Source organism: Lycium barbarum, chromosome 2, assembly GCF_019175385.1.
Source record: "Lycium barbarum isolate Lr01 chromosome 2, ASM1917538v2, whole genome shotgun sequence".
NCBI lineage: Eukaryota > Viridiplantae > Streptophyta > Magnoliopsida > Solanales > Solanaceae > Lycium > Lycium barbarum.
The window spans coordinates 78,158,869-78,174,081 of record NC_083338.1 but is presented as its reverse complement, the minus strand read 5'-3'; the positions used below and the strand labels follow the sequence as shown (position 1 = coordinate 78,174,081).

At 36.3% G+C, this 15,213-nt stretch overlaps 2 pseudogenes; both read left to right on the top strand.

Moving 5' to 3' along the window:
* Positions 1 to 733: 733 nt before the first annotated feature.
* On the top strand, positions 734 to 13,079 carry LOC132628654 (uncharacterized; annotated as a pseudogene).
* LOC132624115 (probable inactive receptor kinase At1g27190) lies at positions 9,594 to 11,491 on the top strand (annotated as a pseudogene).
* Positions 13,080 to 15,213: the final 2,134 nt, after the last annotated feature.

Here is a 15,213-nt window from a genome sequence, read left to right as displayed (position 1 = left end):
GGACCATTAATAAGAGCATATGCTTATCCAATGTGTTTTGTTAATGGATACAAATTTCACACATTACGTCGCGGTAGTGCTAGATCAACAATGAACAGTGGAGTTTGTATCTCGGATCCAAATGTTGGCAATTACTATGGACGGATACAAGAGATTATACAAGTGGAATACCGTGAAGCACCTTTAAAGCAAACTACATTATTCAAGTGTGAATGGTTTGATCCAACTATGAATGTTGGTGTTAAGGAGCATAATCAGTACAAATTGGTCGATGTGAACCATCGTCGTCGGTTTAACAAATATGAACCTCTTATTCTTGCGATGCAAGTAACTCAAGTATGTTATGTGTCTTATCCTAGCACAAAAAAGGACAGGGATGATTGGTTAGCTGTATTGAAAGTCAAACCGCGAAATGTTATTGAATTACCTGATGAGGAAGTGATCACAACTCCGGAAATGGAACTAAATCTTCCATTCCAAGTTGAAGAAGTTGAAGTCCATGAGATAGATATGACTATGATGGTTGATGAAGTTATACTCCTGCATGATCCAAATGGGGAAGCAATTGAAATGGATGAACCACTTGATGATGGATTGTTTCCAGAGCATCATGAATCCGAAGAAGAGCATCAAGACTCTAAAGAAGAATCTACAAAAGATGAGTATGAAACTGAGGAGGATGATGAGGAGGAGTTCGAAGAAGAAATAGATACTGACTAGTGCGTTGATAGAAATGTGCTACGGTATCTTTATTAACTTTTGTTTGTAGTAATATGTTTTGGATGTTATAAGTATGTGATATGTTTACATTTGTTGGTTGTCTTGGATGTCTAAGCTTCTTAGTCATTTTCATAATGTATGCACAATCCAAAGACTTTTTCTTAATATATCCATTGCTTACTATGCTGAAAATCTAGCAATAATTCTATGGTTTTGCACAATTTAATTTACTGTCCATTTTTTGTGTGTAATCTTTAAAGAAAACAGTTTGCATGTCATGATCTCTTTCATTTCTATTAGTTGCGTTTACTGTCCATTTTTTGTGTGTAATCTTTAAAGAAAACAGTTTGCTTGTGATGATCTCTTTCATTTCTGTTAGTTGCGTTTACTGTCCATTTTTTGTGTGTAATCTTTAAAGAAAACAGTTTGCTTGTGATGATCTCTTTCATTTCTGTTAGTTGCTTTTACTGTCCATTTTTTGTGTGTAATCTTTAAAGAAAACAATTTTCTTGTGATGATCTCTTTCATTTCTGTTAGTTGCGTTTACTGTCCATTTTTTGTGTGTAATCTTTAAAGAAAACAGTTTGCTTGTAATGATCTCTTTCATTTCTTAACATTGAAGGTATTAACTTGAGTTTACTACTGCAAATGGACCTTTTGTGGAGTTTTGACTTCTTTCATTTGAACTGATCACCTTTTAAATACAGCTTGACTTTCATCCTTTAACTTTCCTTATAAAAATTTCATCAGGAAAGTGAGGATCCATAAACCTAACATGTTTCTGTGAATTTGGTCACAGGAAGTTGGTCGAATGTCAATACTAAAATTATTGTGGAAAACCAATAATTTACTGCCCATTTTTTGTGTGTAATCAGTGGTTTCAATTTCTTACTCTCATGCTGATTATCTAAAAGATGATTGCCTTTGTTTTTCTTGTAGATATGGCTCGTGGAAGAGGTCGAGGTAGCATAGGCCGCGTAATCAAGACCTCAACTAGAGGTCGAGGTAGCGCTGGTCGAGGTAATATGCCTTCTGTTCCAGTTCCCCCATTAGTTCTCAACAAGGTGGTACCAATTCCTCAGGTGGGCAAGACCAAGTTCAAACATGTCCTACTACTACGCCACCCATTCAAAAATCAAGTCATGGTAGTACCCCATCCATTTCTGAATCATCTCCTATAATACCTAATGATAGCAACGTAATAGGCGAGGGTCCGTCTACTCAGAGAAACGCAATAGGTGAAGGTTCATCTGCTCAGAGTGATGCAGTAGGTGAAGGTGAGAGCAACAGTAACGTGCAGCAGACACTTATTTTTCTTTCTCCTTCAGGGTTAGTTTCCGCTTGCACCATTATTATTTTTATACTGTAATTGCTTTAGAATAGACTTCATATAATGTCTTCAAATTTGTCCAGGTTGGAACAATCGATATTATTCTCTGAGACGATAACTGAGATTTTCAAGAATGAAATTGAGCCTAATGGAGTTAACTACAAAAGTGTCTCACAAGAGACAAAAGATTTTTATCTCGGAGAATTCGAGGTATAATAACTGAAACGTTTGTCACTAATTACCGTTAGTGTTAAGAATGAAAAATAGTTTTTTTTTATTTAACTTTGACTATGAGATGTAGAGCTTTATTCTTAATTGAAGCTGTTGTAGTAAGTAACCAAGAACATGTCTAATAATCCCTCTGTCTCAATTTCTTGCAACACGGGCAACATCTCATTCTTTTCACCTGTTAGAGAAAGCTGCAGTTCTTTTACTTTCCCGTTTATTGGGTGACTGATGGTGCTTTTCTTATAACTCATGTCTTATAATTTGTTTTTGCTGAGATGAAGAGTTTATTGTTATACTCTTGTCACACCCCCATCTTGATAGGGCATGACGGGCACCCGACTCTCATCAGAGTCGAGCGAACCCTTAAACATTCGCTCTATCAAAACCTGTCATTTCCAAATAGAGATCATTATCTTTATACTGATTATGAAAACTCTCAATCAATTAAGTAATTTAAACCAATTGAAATCGTGTAACATACATACTTTTTAAAATCTACAAATGATTCGCACTCCTCGACGCCCTATCCACAGGACACTGTCTGCAAAGTCTCTAGCATATACAAAATACCATGACATAAGTACTTTGACCCGGCAACACTCCGAACTGAGATGGAGCTCGCCAATCCAACTGGTAGCATGGGAACACCCTATAGCCAATGTCTTCCACTTATCTGTATACACCTGCGTGACATGAAACGCAACCCCCAAAGAAAGGGGGTCAGTACGGAATATGTACTGAATATGTAAGGTGGTAACAAATCATAACCACAGCTTGATTTAGGAGAAAAGAAATCACAATCAAACTCAATACCTGCAGCCTTCGCTGGAAGAAGCATAAATATATACACGACATCTCAAGACAATCCTTAAGTAAATAATGCAAGCGAACACACATTCTTTAAGTAAATGATACAATCTAACACATGTGCCGCTTCCGACATGCTAACAAAATAGTCCCTTCAGACGGCCGCTTCCGGCATAGTAATGATGGCCCCTTCGGGCATGCCGCTTCCGGCATAATAATGATGATGGCCCCTTCGGGCATGCCGCTTCCGGCATAGTAATAATGATGGCCCCTTCGGGCAAGCCGCTTCCGGCATAATAATAATGATGTCCCCTTCGGGCATGCCGCTTCCGGCATAATAATAATGATGTCAACACAACTTAATCCACAAATATCAATACGAAGAAATGATGCTATGGAGTGTAAACATAAATTGTATATGAAATGAAATAGTAAAATCTCGCACCCCCTTCGGAGTGGTTTTGAAAGTCTAAATAGTAAAATCTCGCACCCCCTTCGGAGTGGTTTTGCAAATCTAAATAGTAAAATCTCGCACCCCCTTCGGAGTGGTTTTGAAAATCAACTTTATGTTTTCTTTAGTACAAAACTAATTTCCTCGAAATTATTAGTGAGCCATAAACACATTTCAAGTCGATCCGAGTTAGCATAAGAAAGTTATGGACATTATTCAAATCTAACTTTATGCCTCCTTTAGTATAAAACTAATTTCCTCGAAATTATTAGTGAAACCATATGTACAACTCGATTGGCATAACATAAACTGAGGCTATATGTTATATAGCACGCTCAGACATAAACTGAGGCCATAGCACACTCAGAGATCAGCTGAGGCCATAGCACACTCAGACTTAAGCCGAGGCCATATGTTATATAGCACGCTCAGTCGCGTCATGAAATCATCTAGAAAAGAGAAAACTATTATGGACGTCATGTATGAAATCAAACCCTTTTCATTTGTCTCCTTCAAGACTCACAAATTTAAATGTAAAATGCATAGGTAAAAGAAAGACCTTATGAATGTCCCCTTCGGGATTTAGGCATCATTATGAAATCGCACAACTTGAGAATGCCCCTTCGGGCTTAAGAGGTCAAAGAACTCAGGATATCCTATATCTAGGAATGGATTCATTATGGATATCGTTACGCTACGTTTCCAAAGCAATCCGAGTTAGCATGTGAAAGTTAGGATCGTTATTCATTATAGAAACCTCTACGAACGTTTCCAAAGCAATCCAAGACCATCTACGAAAGTTAGGGACATTACTACTTATAGAACTCTTTTAAAAACAAGAACTCTTTATGCTTTGCTCCTTATTCAATCATATAATAATCTCGGCTATACTAAGCATACTCATATCAAGAAGTGAATAAGAATCATTAACAAGCTCGGAATCAAGAATAGAATTACCCCAAGATACGTATCATAACTTACTTAGCTCTAGAACATGCCAAAATAAAGAAAGGTTAGGCTTTACATCCCTTGCCCGCTTCCTACGCTAATCTGAATTTAAGTCTTGGCTTTTGCAAGATCTTTTTTTTACCACACTTCTCACTTGGCTAGGGTTGTGAATTTGCAACAAAGAATGGTTTAATTTCTCCAACAACTACTCCACGTTAAAGAGGACCTTCCAATTGGTAGGAATGCTAGAAGAAAATATTTTTTGTGATCAATATTGAAGGCTTCAATTTTTCTCCACCTTGGCCGAATGGCCCTTTGTTTGTCTTCTCCAAGTTTCTTGAAATTTCCAAGTGATGAGGATGAAAATATGACCATTTGGTCTTCTAATATACACATGACTAATTCATCCATGTGGGCCAAGGCCCACACCACATTACATGGCCACTTGGCCCATTTTGTTTCATGAATTATAACTTTCCAAAATTCACTTTTAACCCCTAACTTTCCTTAATATTTCCATGAGCCACCTTGGGAATTTCCCTTTTTGTCCCTAGTCTTTCTTACTATTTCCACTTCAAAAAATTTCACAAACAACTTGTGTATTAAACAAGATCAAAATATAGCCTTGTCCTTAACTTCTTGCAATTATCTTGAAATATCCGAATGTACAAAATACGGGATATAACAACTCTACTCTGTAAAAAATTATTTCAGAAGGCATTCTATTGGGATTCTTCGATTGATAGTGAAGTGAGGAAGCAATGGCGTAGAAAGGCAGCGAGAAGGTACTGTGATTTCGTTAGCTCAATAAAAGTTGAGGGAATTCGGCCAGTTTACGTTCCGAAAGAAACATGGGAAAGTTGGAAGAAATATTGGGCAGATCCTAAGGTTATTGAAAAATCAAAAACAGCTTCAAAGAATAGTCGTGACGGTGAGGATGCAGTTGCTAGTGGGACTCACACGGGTGGCTCTATTTCCATCGGAGAACATCACAAGAGACTTGTAAGTTAATTCTGTGGCTTTGGAGTTTGCCTAACTAAATTGCCATCATGAAGGTGAATGCCTCATCAGTTGCTGCAGTATGTTTATGTTGGCAAGTGAACTTGTAAGTTATTTGTTGTTTTCAGAAATTTAGACTGCTTCATCAGTTGCAGGTTAAAATGCTGAAAATCTATATAATTATATAAAAGAATTGGCCTTTATCTCTAATTTTCTCCCTAAAACAATTTGCTGAGCAATAAAAATGGCATATTTTCACACATTAATTGAGTCAATTAGTCATTATTTAGGGTATAGTAACAGACATAACGTATGAGAATTGGGTGCCATCGAACGGATGTAACGTATGACTTAATTACAGAAATCAGCTTTCATTAGTGTTGATCCTTTTTCCTGATCATGTCAAATTCTAAATGTTTCTTTAAATATACTATGAGCCGGCTATGGCAGTTACCTACATATCCAATTAGAAAGACATGTATTCTATAATTGTGTTTATTGGACATGTGATATAGCCTATTTGCGAACAAATTCTGAAGATAATGATCAGGATCGATTATCCATTGACTGTTTGGGATCATGGACCGCCACAGACTAATTAATACTATTAGTTTTTTAAAAAAATTCTCTCATTTTCACCATAAATTTTTACTGATTTCCTGCCTTCAATTAATTTTTAAATTTTCATGAACATATTCTAATATGGACTCTGCATATGCAAAAGGAATATGTCAAAATATATTCTCTACTGTGACATTGGTTGCTGTTTTTGTTGGTTTTGGAAGTTACTAAACTATGTATATTTTTTTCTTGTATAGGCTATTAAAAAGGGTCGGGATCCAACTGTTACACCTCGGAAAATCTTCCTTTGTTGCTCAAATGAATGAACTAGTGAGGAGTACGAGTATCCATATTTCCATGAGTAAGAAATGACAATTTATGGCCTTAAGTAAGATTTCAAAGGCAATCGCAATAAGAGATAGTTTATGCTCCATAATGACTAATTATAGGTTCTGAAAATGTGGAAAGTTGCAGAGTTGCATTTTGGCCAGTTGAACGTAAAATGAAATACGAACCATAAAGTGGTATACACTGCCATGTCATATTTTGACTTCCCACACTTCAACTTTCTGTCAAATGTTCAAATGGTTAAATACGACATGGAATACGGACCGTAAATTGAAATACGGCCCGTAAACTGCGATCGTAAATCACCATGATCCCCAACATACTTTCTGGTTCTGTTATGCTTAAATATGCCCACAGAATACGGTCCATAAACTGGAATACGGCGGCCCGTAAACTGGGTTTACGACCATTGTGCACTTTCGATGACTGTTCACTTAAGATCAGATTTTTTGGTTATTATAAGGGGGACCAAGTTTATTATTTCATTTCCACATGACAGCCCTTCTCTCTAAAACATCTCTCTACATTTATTCCACAAGAATTCAAGGATTATTGGGGATCAACAACATAAACTAAGTGAATAAAGTATAAGAAAACCCATTAAAGATCATTCAAGTCAAGGAATCCAAGTGAAGGTGAAACTAGGGTTTTTCTCAAGTGACGCATTTTCAACCAAGGCTTATTCCTACGACATCTAAGGTAAGATTCATGGTATTTCTATGTTGTTTAAGGTATTTGAGAGTTGGAATGCTTGGATTATAGAAGGGTATAGAAGAATGGGTCATGAACGTGGAATAGTGTCATTTTGAGAAATAGTTTGAATTGAGTTATGAGTCTTGATGTAATGTGATGTAAATGTGTTATCAATGATGTTGAGAACCCGAGATGAGCAATGTACGTGAATGGACATAGTCGTGTGATATGACCATGGATATGGGTGATTGAAGGTAATTTAAGAATATGGATAATGTGGATGAATAATGACTATCGTTATAGTATTGTGAATGTATTATTGACATTTGAGAGTTGATATACGTTATGGAGGAATGTCGTATAAATAAAGGAGATGTCGTCCGATTTTCTCTAGCTTTAGTCATATATGCTAGCTATCGATTCTAATGATAGTATGACTTTGATGAAGGTAGAAACGCTAGCATTGGAGGAGAACGCGCAAGTGTAGAATAGTTGAACGGAAAAGGTATGTAAGGCTAACCCTTTTTTCATAAGGCATGGTTCTTTGGCCAAATACCTAAATATTCTATGAGACTATGATATCCTTCAAATGATTTGATCTTCCGAGCTAGTAAGCTCATGATTCTTGATACGCCACGATTGTACTAAGTTCCTCGTATGACGAGTAGGCCTATAAAGATAAATGTGATGAATGACGATAATAGTAATAATGATGTTGATGATGATTATGATAACGATGTAAATAGTAAAGATGCTGATGAGCTACTATGTATATGTATCTATGTATGACTATTATGGAACCCCGAGCTTATGAGGCCGGGTAAGATATGTAAATAAGTATGTATATGATTCGTAACGCGCGCACACCTCTGCAGATGGTACGGATAACCCTGAAGCCTTGGTAGGGCCAGGTAGATGTAACCCTGAAGCCTTGGTAGGGCCAGGTATGAGTAACATTGAGCCTTGGTTGGCCAAGTATGCATGAAACACCGATCCTTCATAGTCGGGTATGCTATGCAAATACTATGTATATGATATGATTATGTATATGATATGGATATAAGTATGAATACGAACATGATATGATATGAGTGCGAACAAGTGTATGTATGAGAATATGAGTACAGATATAGAACGAATACGGATATGGATGTATGTACGTAAATACGCATTAGAAACGGAAAGATCCTATGTAAGGCAAGTAAGTGCCTATGATGATGATAACACCATCTCCCATCTTGTGCTATTTCTTATGTTGCTTATTATGCTTCTATATTGATATTGATCATGCTTTACATACTCAGTACATTCTTCGTACTGACGACCTTTTATCTGTGGACGCTGCTTCATGCCCGCAGGTGCACAGGGAGACAGACTTGATTCGTAGCTACATTCTCAGAGACTACATAGCAGAGCTCCACTTCATTCGGAGCTATAGCTTTTGGGTACTTATTCTTTTGTGTATATAATTATGGGCATAGCGGGGTCCTGTCCCGCTTATGTGATATGTTATACTCTCCTTAGAGGCTCATAGACATGTGAATATGGTTAGATGTGTCCGACCTTGTCGGCCTATATTTTGAATATTATTTTGATAGCCTTGTCGGCTCATGTACATTGACGTGGTATAGATGCCAACCATGATATGAAAGCATTGTCGTCCAATGTGACTAGCATGAATGATGAACAGAAATGTATGTTTAATTATACGGCTCACCTAGACGTAAGTGAAGTGTAAGCCAAGGGGTGCCCGGGTGGGCTAGCATCGGGCGCTCGTCGCGGCCCTCTAGGCAGGTTGTGACACCAACACAAAGTGAGGTACATTTGCACGTCCATACACACGGTCATGATGGAAAATCTTTTGTTGGTGAGCCAGCCCGAATCGTGCATGTGAGTCTAACATTCTATAATCTTCTATAGGTAGTTTCTTTTTTTAGTCCCATCACATTCAAGAAAAGAGCGAAAGCCAATGGCTGATAGCAATATTAGAAGCCAAACCTGATCGAACTTTTTAGCCCTCATAAAGGCCTTCATTAAAGTGCTATAAGTAACCACATCAGGACTAGTACCCTACATAAATAGAGCACCACTATCAGCAAAACCTTTACAGTCTGCTCACATAATCCCTCCACAGAAGGCAAGTTTTGTTTAAAATATGGAATCTCCTCAAAGCTACTTAAAGACACTATCTTAAACATAGTGGGAAACATTAACTACATATATAAATGATGCTTATAAGGAAACTAAGAGTAAAAGCCATGCCAGAAATTAAGACACAGTACTAGATGGGTAAAATACTTAATCACAACAAAAGTGTGTAAAAAAAACCTCGTCTGCATCCGTTAGTTTAATTTAAACACCAAACAAGTCTTGATAGGGCTTTGTTAAACACTGGGTACGAGTAAGTTTTTAACATACTAGATGGAAGGGGAATGGTTAAATATCAACTCAACTACACAACCATTTGCAAAGCTATCTAATCCAAGATTAGCACTACCATTATATAAAATGGCAGATTTACAGTCATGCACTGTCTGATTTCAGTTCAATTTTTTTATGTTAACAAATATGTTTTCTGAACACTCATATTCCTTTAGCAGAGTAAATCAATAATTCTGCTTTTGTTTTCTCAAAGTAGGATCATTTCACTTCAACTTACTTCTATGTCTTTATCTGGTTCACGACCACCTGATCTTCAGTTTTGTAGTTCACTTCTATCACTTGATCTTTCTAGGAAGTCATTTTCAGGTTCACTACCTGTTTAAATTTGTTCTTGATTACCTTATTTCGTTAATCTTGATCTTTCTGGTAACTCTTTTACTGGTTCTGTACCACCTCAGTTTATTAACTGCAAATTCTTGAACACCTTTTTGCTAAATGACAATAAAATTGCTGGATCAATACCATTTGAGATTGGCAGGTTGGACCGGTTGAAACGGTTCGGTGTGTCAAATAAAGGTCTTTCTGGTGTGTCAAATGTGGAGTTGGGAAACTTTTAATATTTATCTTAAAATCCATGTCCTTCTAGTGAGTTAAGCAATGCTTGTGTTTTTCGATGCTTTTATCCTAGTATATCACAACCGAGAACCGTTGGATTTTATTATCATTGAGCTGGGAATTGGGAACCATCATGTTAATATAGTAAATTTATGCTTATGGTAAATTTTGTATACTTCTACAAGTAAATCACCTACCGGTATTCTAACTTTAGTTTCATTACTTTAAGCATCTTCTTCTCGCTGTAGAACTCAAGTGTACATAAGTTGGTTTTTTATATCAATGCTTGCAATGGTCTATGATGTAAGCTCACCCATCTTCATCTATGTAAGCTAGTTGATTCGAGATAATTTGTTTTCATAACAGATCTATAATTGGTTTATTTGAACTAAGTACTTTTTTGTGTAAGTCGCTATAATTCTTTGGCTCCTTACTGTTGAATAAAGAGTTGGATTTTTATCTATGCACCTGTTATCTATATGAAGTTCTGGTATACCACAAAATGCAGCTTCCCCTACTCGGGACTTGGGTCCAATCTTTACCATTTACTCTTCACATCCGCTTGTTTGAAAAAAAAATTTGGTAGTAACTAGTGATTACTAAGTTCTGCACAGATTCTTTCATTGATCTCTGCACAGATTTATTCGCATCTTTTAGAGAGCATAATTAGTTGTTGAAGGGAATAATGGACTTTGTGGGAACCCACTTGGAAATAAATTTAGTAAGTTGAGTAATAAGAGTCCTGTTATTATTATAGTTGTTGATGGTGTCAGTGCTTTAGGATTTTTAATTCTTTGATTTGGGATTTGGAGATGGTTTTTGGTTTAGCCAAACTAGGAAGATAGAGAGCTTGGTGATGGTAAAGGTAGTAGTAATAATGGTAGTGATTTGGTTGAAAAGTTGCGAGCTTTTAAGGTTGTTCAGTTTACATTGTTTCAAAAACCTATTAAAAAGATTAAGCTTAATGATTTATTAGTAGGTACTAATTCGTTTGATAGTGGAAATATTGTAATTTCAACTAGGAATGGTGTTTCTTATAGAGCTATGTTGCCGGATGGATCTGCATTAGTTATTAAAAGGCTGAGTAGTTGTAAATAAGCGAAAAACAGTTTCGGTCCGAGATGAATCAGTTGGGGCAACTTAGGCACCCGAATTTAGTGCCTTTATTACGTTTTTATATAGTTGATACTGAAAGGTTTTTGGTGTATCAGCATATGCAGAATGGAAGTTTGTATTCCCTTTTACATAATAATCTTAGTACTGGTGTTAGGAATGGTGATTTCAAGCTCGTTTGGCCAGCAAGGCGTGCTGCTGGTGCAACTAGAGGACTTGCTTGGAGAACACTTATATCTCATTATTTAGAAAGTGGTTTTATTTTTACTAGCTCGCGAGCTTGCTTTGCAATTTAGTAGTTGCAGGTCAAGGAACTGTAGATGAATGATTATAGTGATCGTAGTGCTTGTAAATGAATGATCATAGTGATCATCTTGGTCACTTGCTGGATAATGAAACAGTGAGACAGTTTTATTATCAAACCTGGCAGTGCACTTGCTTTTCCATATTTGCCAGCATATGACAGTTGGTAAGCATTGTAAAATGGTTTTATGAACCTCATTTTTAGGCTTTGCCAACCACCACTTCATAGCTTTTTGTATTAACCTGTGCATGGATCAGATTAATTCCACATGAATTGCAGAAGAAAGTCCAAACTTGATTAGCAATATAACCACAACTAAACAGATGGTAACTAGTCTCCTCATAGTGATTAGTAGTACAACAACTACAGATGGAAGATAAATTCACTCCAAACCTTTTAACTGCATTATCAGTAGCCACCCTATCTAGAAAAACTCTCATCATAAAAAAAAGAAATTTTGAAAGCCAGTTTCTTGTGCCAGATGCACATGCTAGTTATTTTTATGAGATAATAGAGGAAAGCATAACTGTTTATTGTGTTGGTGTGTGTTATGATGAAACATCATTTATTGTTTTTTCTGGGACCAGATTATTTATTTTATAGATAAGTTAATTGATGTATGTTTTGAGAATACTGTTGGTGTTTCATTTAGGTATTTTCACTGTAATAGTTTAATAACTGTTTTGTTTAATTAATGGTGGTTAGTTTAGAAACCACCAATCTGGTTATATTGTTGATGTTCACCTTTTGAATTGTTCTCTGAACTTATCAAAACTTTAAAAAAAAAAAAAAAAAAAGCTTTGTTTGCTTCCTTCAGTGAGACAAAGATACCTTGAATTGTATTGAAGCTTTCAGGGCATTATTCTTGCTGTATTTAATGGTTCTCGTACATGTGCTTACTGTTAGTGAAATGAGTTTAATCAATTATCACTCCTTTTTACAGGAAAAATATCATGAAATACTACAAAATCAGTCACAAACTCAATCTGAAGTTGATCAATGTCAAGCCTATTACGAAGCCCTAGGAGGGGTAAAGAAAAGAAGAATATATGGTTTTGGATCTCAAACACACTTATATTATGGGATGAATCTTCGTCCTTCTTCTGCATCTGATGCTACATCCTCATTACCACCTCCGAATGCTCAACCAGCAGCGACGGGAACTTTGGATGAGTTAGTGACGCGATTAATTCCTGCACTGACTGATCGCTTGCTTCCTATTATTGTTGAGCGGGTAGGTGAATTGAATCCTTCAGTCCCTTCTCAGATGGACACTCCTAACGACCATCCATCATCTATGGCACCTATAGTTTCAACTCTAGCTACTGCCAACATTGATCAGGTTCATGCATCGGTTTCTGATGATGATCGTGGCTCTCCAGTCTCTCATTAGTTAGTTTTGTGGTTTGGACTTTATGGTTGTTAGTTTTGTTGTTTGTACTTTATGGATGTTGCATATGATTTTGGATTTTTCGGTTTGGATATTATCGTTGTGGATGCTCCAAACTTATTTTGCATTCTGCTATGTATTTTGGACCTTGTAGAATATTAGTTTCTATTAATTAAGTTATTACATGAGTATCTAATATATGCTTGGACATGTGTATTTGAAATATTATATAAAATAAAAAATAAAAAAGATTTGCGACGGATTTCAAATGTTGCGACAAATTATTTTCGTCGCCAAAAGGAATGCAAAAATGTGTATTAAACGAATTGGCTACGGAATTAGCGACAAAAACTATTGGTCGCCACTCAGAAGAAACGACGAAATAACTCATACAATTAGCGACGGAAATTATTAACATCGTGACGGATTTCATTCGTCGCTCATATTGGCAACAAATAAAATTTGTCGCCAATCCATCGTTAATCCAGCGATGGATTCATTTTTTTTGTCGGCAAATTGCTAGCTATGAGGATTTTATCGACGGATTCAATTCTGTAGTTATTCTGCAGCTATATTGGTTTAGCAACAGATATATGCTATTTACCGACGGATTTAGTCCATCGCTAAAACCAGTTTTTTTTTTGTAGTGTAAAACCTGCCATTAGTATTAGGAGAACAAGGGGAGCAAAACCCCTCAAGAATTTGCTTGAAAGCAGCCATGAAATGGCTACGACGAAGATCGCAAGAAAACCTCAACCCTAAATCGCCATTGCTAGCCAACGGAAAAGAGAAAGACGATCAGTTCAACAAATGAAATGAGGGGGCCAAAGTTATCTCATGAAAACTTTGGTCCCCTTTTAAATATATATTACCCCCTCACCCCAAATGTCTTAAGAAAAATTTAAAAAGGCCCCTCAGGTTTAGAAAATATTTTCTTAAAGGACCCTTGTACACAATTTTAAAAAATAAATACTCAACTTTGTCAAACTGCATATTCGTCTAAAAGGCTTTCGTAGACCCTTTTTTTGTAAATTCCAAATTTAGAATATGTCATTTAAAAATACAAGCTTTAATATAAGCCCAATATTGACATAGTTCCGGATAATTTTTAAGGATGTGGAAAAATGCGGTCCAAAAATGAACGGTAATTTCTTAATTGTTGAATTTCCCGAATTTAGACGGAGCGGAATACACATCTTCTTTTGAATTTTACATTTATGAAAGTAAATAACTCGTAATTTCTTGTAATTGTTAATTTTTATACAAATAATGATTAAACGCCAATTTCTGCAATTTTCTCGGGATTTTTAAAATTTTAAGGGCATTCTTACTCCGTCTTGGACTAGGAAAATTTGGGAAATTAAAACACGCATTTTATGAGGTGAAAATTTGGTGTCAATAGTTCTAAGATACGGGGTGTAGTAGTTTGCATGGTTTTAGGAGAGAGAATAGAGCTTTTGTTTTTCCTGCTCGTGTCGATTAAACACTGAACAGGTTGCCCCTTGTTTTCACTTACGCATTGATCCCTTTCCCTCCCCCTCATCTCTGATATTTGTGTCAACTACCATGAACCCATCAGCTAGAAAATAGTCCTTTTTTCCCTTTTCATGTGCAAATGGTGTATGAACATAACATCAATGGTATTAGTATAATATTTGGACTAAGAGGCCTGATTGGCACTTGTAAATCCCTTTAAAACTTAACTATGAGCTCCATAAGTTGAAACGCTAATCTCTCTTTGACTGTAACTACTGACTGAGTGGTAAGAATGCATATAGTGTTCTAAATTTGAAGAAATAAGGAAGAATATGATCTCTTGTCTCTTTTTGTTTAGTGTTTAAAATGTAAGAGGTTTCACACCTTCTGAAAAAGCACTAACTGATGACCAAGGGCCATAAGCCTAAGACGAGGCTTTGAGTATTTATACTCAACCTTATCTTGCTTTGCCCTAGTTGTTGGCGTCCTCCTTGCCGATTCTTCAGATTGTGGGACACTCTATAGGTGTATTTTTTGTGTTAAACTAGGATCATTTTGTGTTGATTCAAGACCTTTGTTTAAAAGTTTCTTACTGACCATAGCTTATGATTAGGCATATAGTATGGACCATGTCATTGGCTCAGAATACATCTAAATCTTGTGAATGTCTACTCTACTAATTCTATATGTGTATCTAGAGCTATCATAACTAAACTGACTATCCTTCTTTTCACATATGAAAGATTTCGATAAAGATGTGGCTGTATACGGTGAAAACCGGGTATACGTTAAACCGGTGAGACCGAAGAAGAAAGGGACAGGAACGTGCATGAAGGCTCCCCTTCTGA